The 20,050-nt window shown below is 47.6% G+C and overlaps 1 protein-coding gene across 4 annotated transcripts in view; it reads left to right on the top strand.

The window, feature by feature from the left end:
• Positions 1-707: 707 nt before the first annotated feature.
• LOC125631186 (mitogen-activated protein kinase kinase kinase 3) overlaps positions 708-20,050 on the top strand; it is a 124,093-nt gene continuing 104,750 nt past the window's right edge. For all 4 annotated transcript variants that reach the window (XM_048837479.2, XM_048837480.2, XM_048837482.2 and 1 more), the window contains exon 1: positions 708-847. The gene's annotated coding sequence lies outside the window, so the exon portion shown is untranslated. The remainder of the gene's footprint in view (positions 848-20,050) is intronic.

The following is a 20,050-nucleotide window of genomic DNA, read 5'->3' on the forward strand; positions in this document are numbered from 1 at the left end:
TGAGGGTGGGTTGTCCATTTAGAAACATTCTGCACTGCATTGTAAGCCCAGGGATGCAGCGTTAGAGACGCCCTGTTTCCAAGCCTGTGTTGAGCAACCAGGTTGCATTGCAAACCCCGGTTCACAATTGCTGGAGCCGGGCCTCCTAGCCGTGCTAACGTGTCCATCCTGCAGGGCCCAGACCTTCTGACTCAGGCCAGTGGCTGGAGCTGAATCCACGCTGGTCTGGACCAGGGCCACAGGGCGACTTGGGCTCTGACCCCCAGCAGGCTCCTAGGACCCGGGTCCTGAGCGCTTGCTGACCCGAGTGGGCCTGATTTGTGTGTGGAGGGGGCTTGGGTTCAAACCTAAGCCAGGGTCAGGCTTGGCCTGCACCGTGGCCCCCACAGGGCGGCGCTCGGCTGCCGCGGCCCCCGCCCCCTGACTGCAAGGGGGGCAGCCCTCAGCCGGGACCGAACTCCCGGAGGCGGAGCCCGCCGGGCTCCCCGCCTCCGCCCCATTGGCCAGGGCAGCCCGGCGTCACCGCTTCCGGCCCCGCCCCCGCGGGCAGCTGTGCCACACCTGGCTGCAAAGTTTCCTCGCCCGCCGCGACTCGTCCCGTGCCGTGCGTGCGAGCGGAGCCCGCGGGCGCGACTCCTCCTGCGGCGGCCTCCGCCCCTCGCCCCCGGGGATTATAGCAGGAGCGGCCCCGGGGCCGTCTGTGGCGTGGGCGCTGGCCCGGGGGAGGCATGGTCTGATCCGGAGCCCGGGCGCCGCTTTGGGTCCGTTCCGCCGGCTGCCTCCACCTCTCGCCGTTGCAGCCGGTGCCCGCGATGGCGCGCCAGGTGTGAGGGAGCCGCTAGACGAGGTAAGCCCCCTCCCCACCCCCCCCCAGGTCCTTGCATGGGTCCGCTCCTGTGTCTCTTTCTCCCCCCCCCCCCCCCCCCCACATTCCGCCCCAGCCATGGGTTTTCCGTTCATGTGTCATTATTCAAAGTTGTGGTGTTATTCCCCCCACACACACACGCACCTAAACACACACCTACGCACACTTGGATTGCCGGCCTGCGGCGTGGCTGTGTCCCCTGGGAGGGAACTGGCTGCACGAATAATGAAAAGCCAGGAAAAGCAGCGGCTGCTGGAAGGCCTGGGGCGCATTCGGGAGCACTCGGGGCGCTTGTTCGGTCCCGAGCCGCGGTGACCCTGACGATGAGAAGTGCATCCCCGCGTGTTCTGCGGGGCAGGCCCCGGCAGGTGCGGGGCAGGGTTGTTAAACTTCTGGAGCTCTGCGGAGCATTTCAGGTGGGCGCCTCTTATGGAGGCAGGGCGCAGTTCTCAATCCACCGAAGTTTCCCACCCCTCCTTTCTTCCAAGAGCGGGGTAGGGTTTGGTGATGAGATGTTGCTTTAATTTTTCCAGTCTTGCTAGTGAGATCACTGTATATTTTCCCCTATAAGTAACTTAATTTTTTTTTAATCTGTTTGATCTATCTGAGAAGCTGTGTGGAATCTGCAAAGCGCTGCTAAAACTGTCAGAGGTCTGGGGGGAGTGGAGAAAGGCACAGAAACGCCCATGTAAAATTGCGTTCTCTTTCTGTATACAAGCCTGGCTGGTATGATCTCTTTGTTGCAGGGACCCTATCTTTGTTTTGTGTTTTGTACAGCGCCTAGCACTATGGGATCCTGATCCATAACTGGGGCTTCTAGGCTCTACTGAAATACGAATAATAATTCATGAGCCATAGGCCAAATTAATCTATTTTAGGCAACAACAGGATTGTTAGAGCAATGTATGCAATCATTGGGCCAAATGCAACCCCAGTGTAACTCTATTACCCTTTGCAGTCATTTGGTCCCTGATGATTTATCATAATAAGTGTACAAGTCCCTTTGTAAAGCATGCTAGCAGGCAGGGCTCCCTGCTCCAAACACCTGTTAATGTAAAGGTCTGATTCCTCAAGTCCAATGTGTGTGTGTCCATTGACATCAGAGAGCATTCCCCATGCAGAGGGCTTGCAGAGTCTGACAAGTTCAGTGCAGCTACAGTTCAGCCACAGAAGCAGCTCTGAGGTATAGTCAATGAGAGGGGTCAGTGGAGGAGGATTTGCGGCAGGCGTGGGTTTGAAGGAGGGATTTGTAGGAAGACAGGCTATTTGGCACAAGGGAAACTGTTCCAAGTGTGGGGGTGTGGCTTGAGCGAAAGTCATTGCAAGCGAGTAGAGCTGGGAAATATGGCATGGGTTTCCCTCTCCACCCAGTTATATTTGACCAGATTACAGCACAGAATCACTGTAGAATCATGAGTTGTGCCATGTTACGACATACAGGTTGATGTTGCAGGAGAGTTTATTTTGCTAGCACCGAACTTGAGACAGACTGGGCTGGACTGAGAGACGACGTGTGAGGGGCTAGAAGTTCATGCCAATACGTAGGCGTGAGTCTGAGGAAATATAAATTGGTGTATTATGTAAATAGAATAAGGTGTATATCTCACCAACTAGATAAACCTCTGAATTTGTCCCACCTTCACTGAGTTTTCTGATGAGGTCCTCTTCCTCCTTATGTTTTAAAAGGGATCATTATCTGGTGTTATTTTGCACATAGACCTGACCCTAGTTCATTGCAAGTCAGAGATTGCCTGCAGGAGGAGTTTTGCCTGAGTAAGGACAGAAAGACAAATGCTCCCTTCCCCTTTTGCACGTGCAGAGCAGAGGATGTGGCTGAGGATTGTGGAGCTGTGCAGTCCTAGAAGGAAGCAGGGTCCTGGAAGTATTGTAGAGGAACAAGACTTGGCCTCCGGCAGAGTTCCTAGGGTCTGTGAAGATTTTGGGTGATCCAAGGTTTTTTCCTGGGTTAACCCACCTGCCTGGTCCATGGAGGACCAGGAGTAGCATCCTGGCTGAATGGGTGGTAACTTGCTGAGTTTCCAGTCCCCTATACACAGCTTGCCACAGCTCTAGGCGGGAGCTTAGTTTAGGCAAAGAGAAGCGTAGAACTGATGCCTAAGAACATTTCTGCATTCTCAAGTTCTGCAGGAGTTGAACTCCTCTGCAGCTTTGCAGATGCTTAGCTGTATTCATAAGGAATTTAGGGCTGAGGCGCTGTGTTATCCAGACCCCTGGATTTTATACTGGTTTCAGGTCTGCCCTGAGCCATTTGCAGAACTGGAGTTCATCTGTACAGTACTGCACAGTCTTTTGCATTTACAGAGGCTTGATCACTTCTGAAAGAACCTCTGTTGGTGCTAGAATGCATGGTTGGGTTGGCCAGTCTGTTAGGTTGTGGATTTAAAGGCTCTTTTATATGTTTCGTCTCTAAAATGGTTTCAGTGCCTTTAGGTTTTTCCATGCGACTTAGTTTCCCATTCGAAACCCACAGCCACACTGTGTAAACATCCTAATAGGAGGGCTTGGTTTTTTTCTTTCCCTTTAAGGCAGTGAGAGGAGGTGCATCCTCCCATACGGACACAGCCTGGAACCTGGACTGGGGGGACTGCCAGCCGGGCAAGTGGGTCTACTTTGCTAGTAGCCAGTAGATTAGGGTAAAGCCTAAGGAATGTGCTGCCTCCTCTATCCCGTCCAAAGTGCTCATGTTGTCTGCTGCTGACGGGCATTATTGTGTTGTTTGACAGGCTTGAAATAAGTCCTGAATCTGTACTCAAAGCTTGCCCCCCACCCCAAGGCAATGAGGTATGAAGGGTTATTCTACCTATCTGGGTCTCCCCAGGACTCTGCATGCTGACGCTGGGGACACAGAGAAGAGACAGACTCGCCCCTCCTTCCTACTCCTGTGCGGGTTAGCAGGATGCAGGGACCAGGCAGGAAGGGGTTAAGGGCTTTGAGTTCCAGTTGACTTGCCCCTCCACCCACGACACACCCTAGGTTCTTAACTCTTTACTGCCCAGTGCTTGAAACCTGCTGCAAACCCCAGAAGGGGTGGGGTTTTAAAGCCACTCTTCTCCAGTGACTTCAGCAGCCTCTTGCCACCTCCGGGTGGGGGGGTTTCAAAGTGGGACCAGGATTTGGGTGTAATGTTGTCAAGCCTCGGTGCGAGTATACTCGGTCCAAGTATCTCAGTGTCTTTTTCCCCCCACCTACCTCCCAGATACCTATTAAATTACAAACTTAGAACAAAAAAAAATGTACAGAATGTCTGCTGTGTACCACACAGATGGAAAAATCATTTATGTAAGGATGAAGAGTGGAAAATATGGAATTCAGCTTGGATACTTTATTTTTCTCTGAGACCTCAAACGCTATTCAGGCTTCCCAGAAAACTATACATGACCTACTCATCCTGAGTCTAGCGGTGTATGGATTTACTGTGAACCTCTGCTTTTTTTTTGTTTGTTTAAAGCAACACAAGATGAAATGACTAATCCTGCTGTCTTTGTGAATCCCTTAAGGAAAGCATCAAAGGAATAATATGGCTTGCAGCTGTAAGGCCTGAGTTACACGTTGTGGCCGAGCAGTTAGTTGGCTACAGGACTTCACACCTGCTGCTCAGCAGTGCTTGCCAGCCAAGCTTGTGTTTCTTTTGTTGCAATCATCTGTATTGAACAAGTGTCGGTTTTCAGAGCTCTCCACATGGCTTAAGTGCTGCCATAAAAAATAAGATGGCGGAAAGCTCTGTGTTCCTGCCGCCCACCCCCGCACGACTTGACAGATATTTGAGCCTGCACCTAGTATTACATACTGTAAAGAGATCGGGATGGTGAGCCAATGGGATTGTCAGACTGGCTGACCTTTACTAACGGGCTGTATAAGGAGTGGGAGTGGGGACGCCTGGGTTCTAGTCTTGAGTGTGCCATTTAGTGACAGCTCTTCTGTGGCTTAGTTTCCCTCTCTTTAAAATGGTAATGGTGATACTTAGCACAGGGTGCTGCGAGGCTCAGCTAGAGAAAGTTGCAAAACGCTCTGAGATCCTTGGATGAAAGCCCCCATAGGAGTGCAAAATATTCTCTGACCTGTAGAGTAAAATCTCTTCTATTTGTGGTCTGAGACAGTGCCCATGAGTGTGGAATCAGTGTGGCTTCTAGTGATGCCTAAAGCATTCTGACTGACTAAGTTGTATATGTGGTTCAGTCTCCATTCCTTTCCCTAGAAGGGAAAAGAAGATTCCTCTTCTGTTTGGGAGGGCAGATGTCTGTGTTTGTTTGGGTGGTTTTTTTTAATCTCTGCCTGCTCCTGTGGCTCTCTTAGAGTCTAACATTGCGATTGGACAACAGTGTGATGTTAATAATGCTCAACCACCAAATCACTGTGACCCAACTCTGACCTTTAGTAATAATACAAGGACTTTAACTGGTTAAGACCTTTTAAATCGGTACCCAGGGCTGCTTCTGTTGGAGTCGGTGACAAAGTGCTGATTGCAGAAGTGCAGTCACCCTAGAGACTGGAGGGGCAGGGAGGTTGGCAGGAGTGCAAATGCTTGAGCTTTGTAAGAGCAATACGAGACATCAGTTGGATAGTGAGCAGTTGGTGGGGGACGTATGCTCCCCACTCCCCATTAGCTGCATCTATGGCTCACTGATTTCACTGACCTCCTTGTCCAGTTCTTACTCAGCAAATCGCCCTGGAGCAGTCCAGACGGAGCAAGGATTCCACACTGGGGCTGTCGTAGTTAGAATGAGGAGAAGTTTGTCAGTTGAATTTAAGCCCTCCCGTTCTACATGCTGTGGACTGGGGAGATAATTAGAGGTAGCCCAAGGAGGAGAAGCAGTGGCAGTGAGGAAGGAGGGTGGAGCTGAGCTGGGAGTTTGGCTCAGTGCCCCACGCAGCTGCCCAGGCTAAGTCCAACTGGTAGCGTGTGCAGAGGGTAGTGAAGAAGGACCTGATTCTGGAAAGGGTGGGGCCCACATATGGTATTAAGCAGGCATGACACCCAGTAATAAGTGTATTCAGGATCAGGCCCTACGAAGGGATGGACAAATCTGCCCAGCCCCAGGAGGGGATTGGAGGCCAAATGATTCTGTCCAGGGGCACGCAGCCTGGAGTGTTTTATAGCCATTGGGGCATGGAAGTTGCTCCTTTAAAATAAGGAAAGAGGGGAGGTGTCCATGGACTAGGCAATGTAGCTAGTGGTGTGAGATTTTCTAGTTGTTAGGAAAGGGGCATCTTATGATCGTGGACCTACCTGCTCTGGGAAAGGGGTCAGTGCTTTGACAAGTCCTCTTACAAACCTCACAGAACCCAGCACTGATGAAATGTGCTAGCCTGACGGTGGCAGAGAGGGAAGCCTCTGGAGTATCCAGAGACCAATAGGTCTAGGATGGGTAGCAGCTGTGCAAGCTTTCCCCACGGTGACCCTTACCCCTGCCCTGGAGGGACTGTTGTGTGAAGGTGAGTTGAGGTGCCACATCCCAGCCTTTGTACTTTGACCCTTGCTAGCACTCTTAGCTACTAGTTAGTCCCAGTTGGGGTAGGTCTGTTGGGGCCACTTGTTCACTGGGAGATTTGTTGAGACCTACCAGACTCATCATAGTACATGTAAGCTACTGAATAGTGAGTTGTTTTGATATTGCTGTGTGTGTTGGTTACACAGTGCAAGAGTAGTGCATGGCACTTGGCACACCATGGGTCAGCTACTCGGATGGTATAAATCATTATAGCTCCTTTGATTTACACCACGACTTACACTGAGGATCTGAATCCAGACAGATTCCCTGCCCTAAGCAGCTTACAATGGAAGTTAGGACTAGAACAACCATGGGAGATGATAATGCAGAGATGTGACTGTCCTGGCTTTCAGAGGTGCTACCTCTCCTCTTACCCCCCACTTGGTCTCTGAGTACACTGCAGGGGGCTAGTTTTTGATCTGTTAAAGTCCAATGAATTGAGGCCTGGTTACCTCCAAGATCATCTCTTGTGATCAGCAGAGGTGCTTGAGCTAACAGCCTTCTTTAAAAGAGAAAAGGTTGCTTGCTAGAAGAGAGTTCTTGATTCTGGAACTTGCCCTGATGACCTTTAGGGCATGCTGCAAAGTCTTATTTTTCACCCCTGCCCCCCGCACAGCCTCTCTGCAGGGGATGAGCTGGATGATACAGGTTGGCCAAATTGGAGATAGTGCCAATAAGCCTCCAAATCTGGGAACGTGCCACTCTGAGTGGTTTTTGCGGGCTGCTTAGATTGAACACAAACCATAGATGAGATACAGAGTCCTTGGGGAAAGGCCCATTGAATAAATCAATGCACAGATAGATAGTTGCCATTGTGCATGACCCAGATTCTGTCTTTGCATTTGCATGGTTCCCATGGACTTGCTGAATGTGCCCAACCCTTTCTGTTTTATATTGTACGGGTTCCTATACCATGCTCATCAGTGTGTATCTGAGTGCCTTCCAGCCGTGTAATGAGCCACGTGAGTAACATCTGTTCCGTGTTTGGTCTCTCCCCCACTGCCCAGGGGGAGAAGTACGTGCAGAGGTGTGTCTTGTTTTTCAGTTTTTAAATCTGTTTGCCAGGACGGAATGGAGTCTCCTAGCCAACCAGAGATGGTAGGGAGCGTTGCCTACACTTTTGTGGGAGCCCACGCCCCAACACACATGCCTCCAAAGGCAGCGTCTGTGGCAAATTTCCAGAGAGCTCAGCAGTGGGGACTGGCAGAAGCCCGCCCTTCTAAGCTGTGTCACTGAACATCCCCTCAACTTCCCCTCCCCTCTTTGGCCAGATTCAGGTGTGTCATTGGTAGGCTATGAAGGAGTCCTCTTCTGCAGCCCCTCTCATTCAGAGATGGGAAATGGGAAGACTTCATGCAAAGACGGACTGACCCCTGAGGGGCGCAGGCAAAACGTCTGCGTATCTCTGCTGTTTATCTCTAGTTTGAGTCTGGGAAGCATCAGTAGATGGAATCTAGTTCTTTCTAAGCCCACGGTGTGGGAAGCTTATGGCCATTTGCCGCAACATTGCGGGGCTTGACAAATTTATGAGATCTTTGCTAGTCAGAAGAATAAATCTGCTAGCCAGGGACTGATTAAAAAATAATGTGTGAGCCGGGGGGCCACCGGTGAGGTTCATAGGTCGTGCCCTGTTGAGAGGCCCATTTCACCACCAGCAGCTGATGGGAAGGTGCTGAGATTCCTACAAGGCTGATGCCTCTGGTCTCTGCTTTTGAATCAGGATCAGGCTAGCAGGTGTCTGGTAACGTGGAGCCATACTCCGGCTTGTGGAATAGGATATGGTATTGTCTCTTTCCTTCTCCTCCTCCCCATCCTTAGCCTCCCCTCTGTTGCTACTCTGCCTCTCCCCCTCTACTGCTACGGAAGGTGATGTTTGGGTCTGGACTGGGTATGGACTTGGGTTTTGTGCTCAGCTTTGAGGGCAAATCGAGGCTAACGTTCAGGTCTGGCTATCCGGGTGAGGCTTGAACCAGCACCAGGAAATGACACTGCTCCCTGTTTAGGATCTATCCTGGAGCCAGAACTGATGGGGCAGGAATGGATCTGGGATGCTAGGGTATTTGGGCCAAAATTCTGTTTTTGTTTCTAAACAGATGGTCCAATTTGCTTTTTTAAAAATAAAATGTAGAGAATCCGTGTGTGTGTGTGTGTGTGTGTGTGTGTGAAAAGTCAGTTGCTTACCTGGCATTACCAAAGCAAGGAGATGTTGCTTCCCCTGACTCATGAAATGCACTGTAGGCTCTTCTAAGAATGGGTGAGCTCATTATTTTGGCTTGGACTTGGCATCTGGTTTCCTTGGCAATCTTGGTGGGCAGGGGGAGGGGAGACTTCTAGGGAGGATGGGGCTGCAGGAGTGGATTTCCAAAGTTGTTTCTTTGCATGAGTGTTGTGAAATCTTGGACTTGGCTAGGGTAAAACACAGAAGGTTTTGTGCATCACTAACTTTATGGAAAGGCTTGTAGATTTCAGATCTCTAGATTTCTTAGGGTTTGTCTACATTTCAAATACTACAGCAGCACCCCTGTAGTGTTTCAGTGTAGACACTACCTATGCCGATGAGGAGAGAGTCTCTTGTTGACATAGGTAATCCACCTCCCCCCGAGGTGGTAGTTAAGTTGAGAGAAGAACTCTTCCATTGACCTTGTGCTGCCTACACAGGGGGTTAGGTGAAAAATCCACACCCCAGAGAGATATAGCTCTACCAATGTAAATTCCTAGTGTAGACCAGTGTGTCTTATTTATTGACGCTGTGTCTTACTCGGCAGGGGGCTAATACTAGATAACATGATGGAACTGGATCCCATATGTTCCAAACAGTTGTTGTGATCTAGGCAATTAATTGAAGAAAGGTAGAGAAGCAATTTTTATTTCTTTATTTAGAAAAATCTACCAATCGCAGATCATGCGAAAACAGCAAATAAAATCCCAGCAGTATGGATTCAAATAAAATGTTTGCTGAAATATGAGATGGCTGGTTTTAGCAGATTGTAAGAAGAAGCTGTATCAACACAAAGTATGGGAGACTAGCAAAAGGATTTAGTTAATTTTCTGCAGTGTTGGGTTAGTACATTGCTCAGTTCCTTCTCTGTGAGTATATAAGGCCTGATTTTCTTTAGTGTAAATCAAAAGTGACACCACTGCAGTCAGGCAAGTTAACCTGGAGTAAGACTAGCATGAGAGGAGAATCAAGGCTATAATATTTGCATGATATTCTGGACTGTGAAGAGTCCCAAAATTCTTTATGAACCTTACAAACCGGATTCTCTTCAGCAGCCAGCGGACTGCAGCTACCTCTGGAGTGGAAGATCAGCTGGTTAACAGAGCCTAGCAACACATCTTAGGGCTGGAAGTGAGGCTAAAATAGGGAAAGAAGAAGTTAAAAATTACTTAGACAAGTTAGAGGTCTTTGTTATCAGGGCCTGATGAAATACATCCTACTCAAGGAACTGATTGAGGAGGTATCTGAGCCATTCGTGATCCTCTTTGAAAAGTTGTGGAAGATGGGAGAGATTCCAGAGGACTGGAAAAGGGCAAATGTAGTGCCCAGCTATAAAAAGGGAAATAAGGACAACCCAGGGAATTACAGACCAGTCATCTTAACTTCAGTCATCTTAACTTTCTTAACCTGGAAAGATAATGGAGTGAATAATTAAGCAATCTATTTGTAAACATCTAGAAGATAAAAGAAAAGGAGTACTTGTGGCACCTTAGAGACTAACCAATTTATTTGAGCATGAGCTTTCGTGAGCCACAGCTCACTTCATCAGATGTGTACCGTGGAAACTGCAGCAGACTTTATATACACACAGAGAATATGAAACAATACCTCCTCCCACCCCACTGTCCTGCTGGTAATAGCTTATCTAAAGTGATCAACAGGTGGGCCATTTCCAGCACAAATCCAGGTTTTCTCACCCTCCACCCCCCCACACAAATTCACTCTCCTGCTGGTGCTAGCCCATCCAAAGTGACAACTCTTTACATAATCAGATAAGTCAGCATGGATTTCTCAAGAACAAATCATGTCAAACCAACCTAGTAGCTTTCTTTGACAGGTAACAAGCCTTATGGGTTGGGGAGGGGGGAGGAGGAAGAAGTGGTAGATGTGGTATATCTTGACTTTAATAAGTCTTCTGATACTGTCTCACATGACCTTCTCATAAACAAACTAGGGAAATGCAACCTAGATGGAGCTACTATAAGGTGCATGCATAGGTGGTTGGAAAACTGTTCCCAGAGGGTAGTTATCAGTGGTTCACAGTCAAGCTGGAAGGGCATATTGAGCAGGGTCCTGCAGAGATCAGTTCTGGGTCCGGTTCTGTTCAATATCTTCATCAATGATTTAGATAATGGCATAGAGAGTACGCTGATAAAATTTGCAGATGATACCAAGCCGGGAGGGGTTGCAAATGCTTTGGAAGATAGGATTAAAGCTCAAAATGATCTGGACAAACTGGAGAAGTGGTCTGAAGAAAACAAGATGAAATTCAATAAGGACAAATGCAAAGTACTCCGCTTAGGAAGGAACAATCAGTTAAGACAAAATGGGAAATGGCTGTCTAGGAAGGAGTGCTGTAGAAGGGGATCGGGGGGGGGGGGGCGTAGTGAATCGCAAACTAAATGAGTCGAGTGTAAAACCATTGTTAAAAAAAAAAAAAAAAAGCAAACCTAATTCTTGGATGTATTAGCAGGAGTGTTGTAAGCATAGGCGCCAACTCCTGAGCACCCACGGGGGAAAAAATGGTGTGTGCTAAGCACCCACCAGCAGCCCCCCTATCAGTGCCTCCTACCCGCTGGTGGCCCCACCGATCAGCGTCTTCCCCCTCTCTCCCAGCGCCTCTCCTGGTTGCAGATCAGCTGAGCCACAGTGTGCAGTAGGTGCTGGGGGAGGGGAGAGGATGAGAAGAGGCTGGGCAGAGTGGGGATGGGAAGAGGTGGGGTGGGAGCTTGGAGGAAGGGGTGGGAGCAGGGCAGGGCCTGAGGTGGAGCCAGAGGGGGAGCACTCCCTGGCACATTAGAAAGTCGGCACCTATGGTTGTAAGCAAGACACGAGAAATAATTCTTCCACTCCACTCTGTGCTGATTAGGTCTCAGCTGGAGTATTGTGTCCAGTTCTGGGCACCACATTTCAGAAAAGATGTGGACAAATTGGAGAAAGTCCAGAGAAGAGCAACAAAAATGATTAGAAGTCTAGAAAGCATGATTGAAAAAACTGTTTGTTTAGTTTGGAAAAGAGAAGACTGAGCAGGGACATATCAGTTTTCAAGTACATAAAAGGTTGTTACGAGGAGGGAGAGAAATTATTCTCCTTAACCTCAGAGGATAGGGTAAGAAGCAATGGGCTTAACTTGCAGCAAGGGTGGTTTAGGTTGGACATTAGGAAAAACTTCCTGTCAGGGTGGTTAAGCACTGGAATAAATTGCCTAGGGAGGTTGTGGAATCTCTATCACTGGAGATTTTTAAGAGCAGTTTAGATAAATGCCTGTCCGGGATGTTCAAGGCTAGGTAATATTTAGTCGTGCCGGGGAGCGGACTAGATGACCTCTCAAGGTCCCTTCCAGTCCTATGATTATGAAGATGTCTTCCCAGGGGCAATTCTAGGTAGGTAGAGTGCAACTGGGATATATCCAGACCATTGGGTTTAGCGCTCCTGTCTCTTGCTGGAGATTGAAAAATGGTGGCAGCATTTAAACCATGCTTGAGGTAGGGCTTGTAAAGATCCATGTATGTTAGTGTTTGATGCCAGGTAGTGTTGCTAATCAGCATTGATGGAAATCTTCTTCTGTGCATGTATTCTGCTAGCCCTTTGTCTGTGGCTAAACATCCCAGGTATGACTGGTAGAAACATGCCCAATGTGTTGGTGAAACTCTGGTTCTCTACTGAGTACAGGAGATCCTTCGTGGAACAGCAGAAACACAGCAAGGTAACTGGCCAACCAGCAGGCAAGGAGTTAACAGCGAACAATGTTACTGAACAGGTTTATATTTACTTCCTTATGGTCCTAAAGATGAGAGAATTTCAAAATCTGACTGCATTTGCCATCAAAGAATGAGGCTTCCTTTTCATGCTTAAGTGAATATCATGCAAGACAGGAACAGCTGACTTGTTATCTCAGCCTGGGCAGTGAATGGAAAGCAAAATTTTTGTGCCTTAAAAACTGGCACGGCCAGATTCTCAGCTGGTATAAATTGGTGTAGCTCATTGAAGAGACTGGTACTATATTCACTTACATCAACTGGATCTGGGTCTGAAGATGTTGCCTTAAAATACACTGTTCAAGAAGAACACTTAAGAACATAAAGCTATCTTTTTAAATCCCTCAAATTGCTTTTTAAGCTGAGGTTTTTCATGGCTGCCCCCAAATATATAGTTTTTGAAAAATACGAGGATCTCGGTGATTTACAAATCTTGTTGAATTAAGCCTCGCAATAACCTAGTGAAGGAAAGAAGTAAAATCTTGTTTGGCTGCTGCTGTTCATTTGTATTGTGGTAGCACCTACCAGCCACAGCCACGAGCAAGGCCTCATTGTGCTCGGTGCAGCACAAACCCAGTACAGAAAGAGGGTCCCTGCCCCAAGGAATTTACAATCCAATCTGTTCTTGTGTTCTTCCAATCCTGGGAATATTTTCACCAGTTAAAAGCATTTTAAGTGCTCTATTTGTGCTCGGAGCACCCAAGCTGGCTGGCTTCTTGAAAGCTGTGGAGTCCGGTGTCACATACACTGGTGTAAATATAGAGTAACCCCAATGAAGTCAGAGTTACAAGCACATGGTGCGTTGCAGCCCTCTTGTATCACCTATGTGACTAACCCTGTTGGGCTAGACCCTGAGCTGTGGCCGAGGAGAAGGAGGTGGATAGGGTTGCAAAAGTGGTTTCGAGCCTCCTGTGTGCTCCCCCAATCCAGTGTAGCACAGCCCCGGGGCCCAGATCCCTTCTATTCTGTTCTGGCACTTACTAGGTTATGAAGAGCATATATCTGAGTGCTTCATGCCAGCAGCCTCTGGCCCCGGTGGACCATCCTGGCAGCCCGAGATCACTAAGACGCAGGGATATCCAAGCCACACTCCCTTACCCTCCCTGCAGTCAGCATGGCCAGGGCATCAGTGTAAAAGTTACTGTGCCAGCTCTCTGCCACCCAAAATTCTGATCTAGAGCCCTGAAGCGGAACCCGGAACCTGCAAGTTCCACAGGACCCACTGCCATAATAGCAGGAGCAGGTAACATGTACTTTGCAGGCAGGAATAGATGGGGGGAAAAAAACCCAGACTGCAGTAATTTGTGGAAAACACTAAATCTCTCGTCAGTTTGTCCTAAATAGAATTTCAGCAATGGAAAGCAAGTCCCCATCCCTCCCACTTTTTTTTTATAAAGGTTTTAATACTTGAGTGAGGATAGAAAGAGATTTGATGTCTTATTAACAGGCATTCAAGTATTTTTCAAGCAAGATTTGTTTTATTGGTAAAAATTCTGTGGGTTTTTTAAAAATAATAATATAAATATATATATGCCAATGGTGGGTTGGGTGTGTTTTCTTTTTATAGTAGCATAGGGGAATCTGTGTCTCTTGCGGGATCTAAGGCTTTTGCGGGTGGGAGCGAGATAAAAATGCAAGAAATAATGTGGGAGTGGGATTAAAAAAAAAAAATAGTCAAGCGCAGAGCTCTCGTCTAACCCTGAGATGGCCAGGTAAGCCAGTGCTTTGCACTGGTAGCGCAGTACAGGGCTGTTCTAATCCAGCCCATTGGGTTTCATTCAATTTCACCTCCATTGAAATCAATGTGCCTGATTTCTCCACTGCCCAGAATCTTGCATAGTTATTTACACCTGGACAAAGTAGGTGCAGACCACGTACCTAATCAGAAGGGTAATGTTTTTACACCCACTGTACCTAGATATAAATGACCTACTCAAAGGGCAGGGGAAATGGAGGATCAAGGCTGTAGAATTTCAGAACAGCCAGGAAGTAAATACAACCTCCCATGCTAATGGCACTCACAGGTAATTCGGTTTGAGGCAAAGTTCTCCTTTTTTAGACCCTTAAACCTACTGGGAAGTACATAATAATTAAAACAGAAAATCCCAACTCCTGCAAACCTTACTCAGATGAGTAGTTTTTACTAGGGTGGCTAGTTGTATGACCGAAGTTTAAAGGATCAGGGCCTACCTTGAGATTTTTAAGCATAAAAAAATACACAAAGCAATGGCCAGTCCCATTCTAGTTGCTCATCATACTGAATTGAACAGGCTGGGTGTCGGTGTGCCATTACTGGACCGATTCAGAAATATTCAACTGTGTGCTGTAGGTGATCTGTGGCTAGCAACTAAAGCAGATTCTTAAGGGATTAAGTCCTATGCTTTTTGCTGCTGCTCTTTTGCTGCTGCTGTGAAGTTGTGAGTGGCCGTGGCCTGCAGCATAGTTACAATAGTGAAGACCACCGATATTTTGTCATATAAATGGATTAAACTGAATATGTCTCATACAGGCTGAGAAGTACACATAGGGTCTCCTGCTTGCCAATCGGAGAGGACCACATCTCTCTCTAACTCCAGTTCTGCTCAGCAATCCTACTCCTCTTTCCAGCAATGTCTCTCCCTAGTGTACCGTCCCCGATCCTGTATTCCTTGCACGCTCAGAACTCCCACCGACTTCAGCGGGAATGAAGTTTGTGCACACTTTAGCATGTGGCTTCTTGAACATTCTAGGAATAAACTAATTTTGATGAAGTAGGTGGCTTTAAAAAATAGAAAGCCTTTCAATAGTGAAGGGTCAGCTAAAGCTAACTAGCCATGTGCCTGGCTGGCCCAGATTCCATTTGGTGTGATCTATGATGATGGTATATGAAGGCTCTCGAAGGACACGGTGGAAAGGTGCTAGTGGAAAAGCTGTTGCTATGACAAATGGCTCAGTGCTGGAATTTGAACTGTCAACTTTGAAACTATCAACACTACCTCATTTATTCCCTTGCTTAGAATGCTGAACGGCCGTAGGGCCTCTTGTTTTAATTTTTCCTCCTTACTGACGTTACCAAAAAAAAATTGTAATTCCACAGTCTGAGCTGGCTCCAGCGAGGTGCCAAAAACCCTCACTTCCCACTGATGTCAGTGATGGAGTGTAGGACTGAACCATGCAGGACTGAACTCACTAGCATTTGTACAGAAGGGGGCTGATTCAGGAAAGAACTTGGGCATATGCCTAACTCCCACAATAGGATTTATGAGCATGCCTAAACTTAAGCACTTGCTTATGTGCATTCTTGCATCAGGATTTTCCATTGGGTTTTTGCAGTAGTGTAGCTCAATTGGCTTCATTGGAGACCCACTTAGTTTACACCCGTGTAAATGAGATTAAATTTGAGTTTAAAAGCTTTGCCTGCAATATAGATAGTAATCAGTGGCATAAACAAGCGATAGTTTTATACCGATTGTTCAACCACTAACCGTGTGTGCCCTCACGGGTGATGCTCAACCAACCGAAGGGCCCATTTTGCATTGCATGGACTTCGATGCACAGTTTAATCTTGTCTGTGTCTGCTATATAACTACTTGGAACCTGGAAAATAATCCTTAGAACTGTACTTGTCAAAGCACAGTACAAAGAGTAACTGACCAATTCTCACCTCTCTCTAATAAGTGGCCTAGTTTTTCAGAGGTGCTAAGTACCTGCTGCTCCCATTGACTTCACTGATAGGACTTATGGGTGCTATTCAGAGCCTCTGAAAATCAAGGACTCTCTCCATCGATTACATTGGGCTTTGGATCAAGCTTTTACTGAGGTATTTGAACATGTCTAACGCTAGGCAGCCTGACAACATGTAGCCTTAGTATCTCTTAAGAGTAGAATGATGGCACTTCTAGGGCATTTTTAAACACAAAACTCCGTGTCTTTTGTCCTGGGAAAAGGTCTATAAAGGGTTTATGATGGGGTTCCCTCCCTCCCTGCCAACCCGATTTCTGAGCTCAGTTCAGCTATGTTGGCATTCGCGTCCTAGAGAAGCATTCAGCATGTAGCCAGCACATTGCATGGCTTCCTGTGTTTGTATGGGCAGCCTGCCAGAAAGCAAGGGCACTCTCTCCTGGCGCTGTCACTGGCGTTGCAGAAGAAAATGGAAACCTTGGTGAAATTCATCCCTTGGGTTAGTGAGACACTTTCCGGAGTATCTTGATTATTTAAGACCCTTTGTTTGCTGCCAGAGCTTTAAATCGAGCCCAGGAAGGAAACCCTCGGAGTGCAGTTTCCCCACCATATACCCTTGGGGTCTCAGTGCAAGACGTCAGTCCCCGGAAGGGAGCAGAAGTGATCTCCTTGGGTCCTTTTTGTCTGCTGAAGGAAACGGCCCTCCTTCCTCCCCGAATCACATTGTCTCCAAGTACTTAGCCAACAAATAGGGAGAGGGAGCATTCTGAGTGGTTAAAGTACAGGACTGGGAGTCAGGTGATCGCTAGAGGATGGTTGAATTTGTAGTTAAGGCCCTGGTTTGGGATATCTAGGTGTGGGACATACTACAGTCACAGGAGCCATGTAGCTGAGTACCTCCCACCCTTTTTAATATATTGATCCTCACCCTTGTCAGGCAGGGCGGTGCTGTTATCACCATTATATGGAAGGGGACCCAAGGCCCAGATTGGTTAAGTGACTTGCCTAGATCACACAAAGTCTGTAGCAGAACAGGGAGTTGAACCTAAGTCTTCTGAGTCTGCTAACCACAGGACCATCCTTTCTTTCCAGGAGATCTAGGTTCTGTTCCTCACCTCTAGTGCAGTGTCCTCGAGCAAACCGTTTTTAATCTATCTTGTTCCTAAATTGCCTGGCCGTAGCATGGAGAGAATAATACTCCTTCCGTCACAGGGCTTTTGTGAGAATAAATTCATTGAGGCTGATGTGGTGCTTAGGTACTACCTCAGTAGATCTGGTACCCCAGAGAAATGTGGTCAGTAGATGAGGCCCTAGACTGGGGCTCAGATGCTATGGATTCACTGTCTGACTTCGGGCAAGTCCCTTCAGTGTCCCCCATCACTAAAGTGGGGATAACAATCCTTACGCCCTTTTATCAGAACACACATATCTGGATGAAATGTGCTCTGTATTATCTGCGTTCTGTTCCTGGCATTGCCATGGATTGTCTAGATGGCCTTGTGCGAGTCACAGGCCGTCGCTTTTAAAAGCAGCTCCCGATTTTGGGTGCCTGGTATTTTGACCAGAGGAGCCTCAAGCAGAGCATGCGAAAAATTCCAACGCCCACAACTCTTGCTGAGGTTAGTGTGGGAGTTGTGGTGCTGAGAGCCTCTGACAAGCAGTCCCTAGGGATTCTCCAATTGGGTACTCAAAAATGGAGGCATCCCAAAATGCTTACTCACTTCTCGGCCTCTCTCTGCTTGTTTACCCATCTGTAAAATGGAGAGCACATTCCCCATAGGCATGTTGGGAGGCTTCTTTCATTCATATTTGTAAAGCAAAGCATCTTGGGATGGATGGCAATGGACAGTGTGACGATTGCTAGACTAGGTTACCTGCCCTCCCTAGAGTTTCAAAACATCTCATTAGGTAAAGCTACCATGGAGCACTGATAGTTCCAAATAGTGTCTGCAGTGGTTGGGTGCTTGGTATAGCCACATCTGTGACATGTGTTGCCTCCTTAGCCTGTAACCTTCCATTCTGACGGACCATTGAGGTATGTGTGGTACTGAGTCAAAGTGTGTTCTTTTCTTTTCATAACTTGTAGACCATGCTGAGTTAATGTACTGTATGTGTCTGCTGGGTCGTGCTCGCGTGTCCCACGGTTCCACCCAGGCTTGGTGTTTAATCATATATGGCATATTTTTGTTATGTTTCTTCATATGCCAAAAGCAAACGGATACTCTGAGACTGGATGGTCAAGAGGACCTATTTTAGGTCAAGAGGAGAACAAAAATTAGTCTTGATGAAAGAGCAGAATCTGTGTGTCTTCTATAGTAATCTGTGATGGGATGAGCATGCAGCCTAGCTGTCCATCTCAGCAGACAGCAGAATACTTAGTAACATTGCCAGGTGTCCGGTTTAACATCTGGTCAAAAAGAGACCCTGGTAGCTCTGGTCAGCACCGTTGACTGGGCTGTTAAAAGTCTGGTTGGTGAGGGGCCGGCAGGCTCCCTACTGGGCTCCCTTGGGCTCACCGGAAACGGCAACATGTCCCTAGGCACAGGGGCCGCCACGTAGGCTCTGTGCGCTGCCTCTTCCCCAAGCTCCGGCTCCGCAGCTCCCCTTGGCTGGGAACCGCAGCCCGAGGGACATGTTGCCACTTCAGAGGAGCTGCCCGAGGTTAGCGCTGCCAGGTGCCTGCATCCCGAACCTCCTCCCATGCCCCAGCTTGGAATCCCCTCCCACATGGACCCCTTGGCCCCAGCCTGGAGCCCCCTTCTGCACTGCATCGCCCTCCCTCCCCCAGCCCAGAGCCCATACCCCCTCCCATGAGTGAGCGAGTGAGGGTGGAGGAGAGCGAGTGCCAGAGGGAGGGGGGATGGAGTGAGCAGGGGGTGGGGCCTTGGGGAAGGGGTGGGGCAAGAGTGTTCGGTCTTGTGTAGTTAGAAAGTTGGCAATCCTAATACTTAGAGATTTAAAGATGCAGCATGCAAGAGCAGAGTCCTACGAGCAAAATACACCACATTTTTGCCATCGGCATTTAACAAATGATTTTTCTCTCATTTACTTTCATGTAAATCTGGCTTAACTCCGCTACAGTTGATATTGCAAACATGAGAAGAATCGCTCCTGTTCTTTGGTAATTAACTGTTGATCAGCATGTGTGCCATGAAGTGTTTTTCCTTCTTTTGCAAGAAAGAATTAAAAACAAAACAACAAAAACCCCATCTGACTCATGCCAGTGTCTTTTTCAAGTGTGCTGAGCAAGATGCAGCCGCCAACAGTCTGACCTGTCTGACCTTTCCAGTCAATTGGAAAGGAACATGGTGATCAACCCAATCTGAACAGACTAGAGAATTGAAACTGTAGCTCACTAAAACGGATGCTGTTGTAAGATACAAAATGGGATGCCACCAAGAGGGACTATTGATTTAGGGGGAAGAGGGTGTTAATGAAGGATGACTGTGTTAAAAAAGGAAGATGGCTGGCGTGAGAAATCGTTTGCAGTATTTGAGCTTTTCCTCCAAGTCCTGTCAGCAAGATATTGAAGAAGGGAAGAGAAAGTGGGTCAGTTAACAAACGCACTGATCTTCTGAGATAACATCAGATACTGAAAGTTGTTTGCTAACTGAGAGCAACTACCGCTGAGGCCATGTTCTTTCTTTCAATTGCTAAGAGCCTATTGTCTTAAATGAGGATTGTTTCAGAGTAGCAGCCTGTTAGTCTGTATTCGCAAAAAGGAAAGGAGGACTTGTGATGCCTTAGAGACTGACAAATTTATTTGAGCATAAGCTTTCCTGAGCTATTGTGACTGCCAACTCTCCACCCCCAGCCTCACACGTTCTTGTCAACTGCTGGAAATAGCCCACCTTGATTATCACTACAAAAGGTTTTTTTTTTCCTCTCCTGATGGTAATAGCTCACCTTACCTGATCACTCTCGTTACAGTGTGTATGGTAACACCCATTGTTTCATGTTCTCTGTGTATACAAAATCTCCCCACTGTATTTTCCACTGAATGCATCCGATGAAGTGAGCTGTAGCTCACGAAAGCTTA

The sequence above is a fragment of the Caretta caretta genome, chromosome 2, assembly GCF_965140235.1.
Source record: "Caretta caretta isolate rCarCar2 chromosome 2, rCarCar1.hap1, whole genome shotgun sequence".
NCBI lineage: Eukaryota > Metazoa > Chordata > Testudines > Cheloniidae > Caretta > Caretta caretta.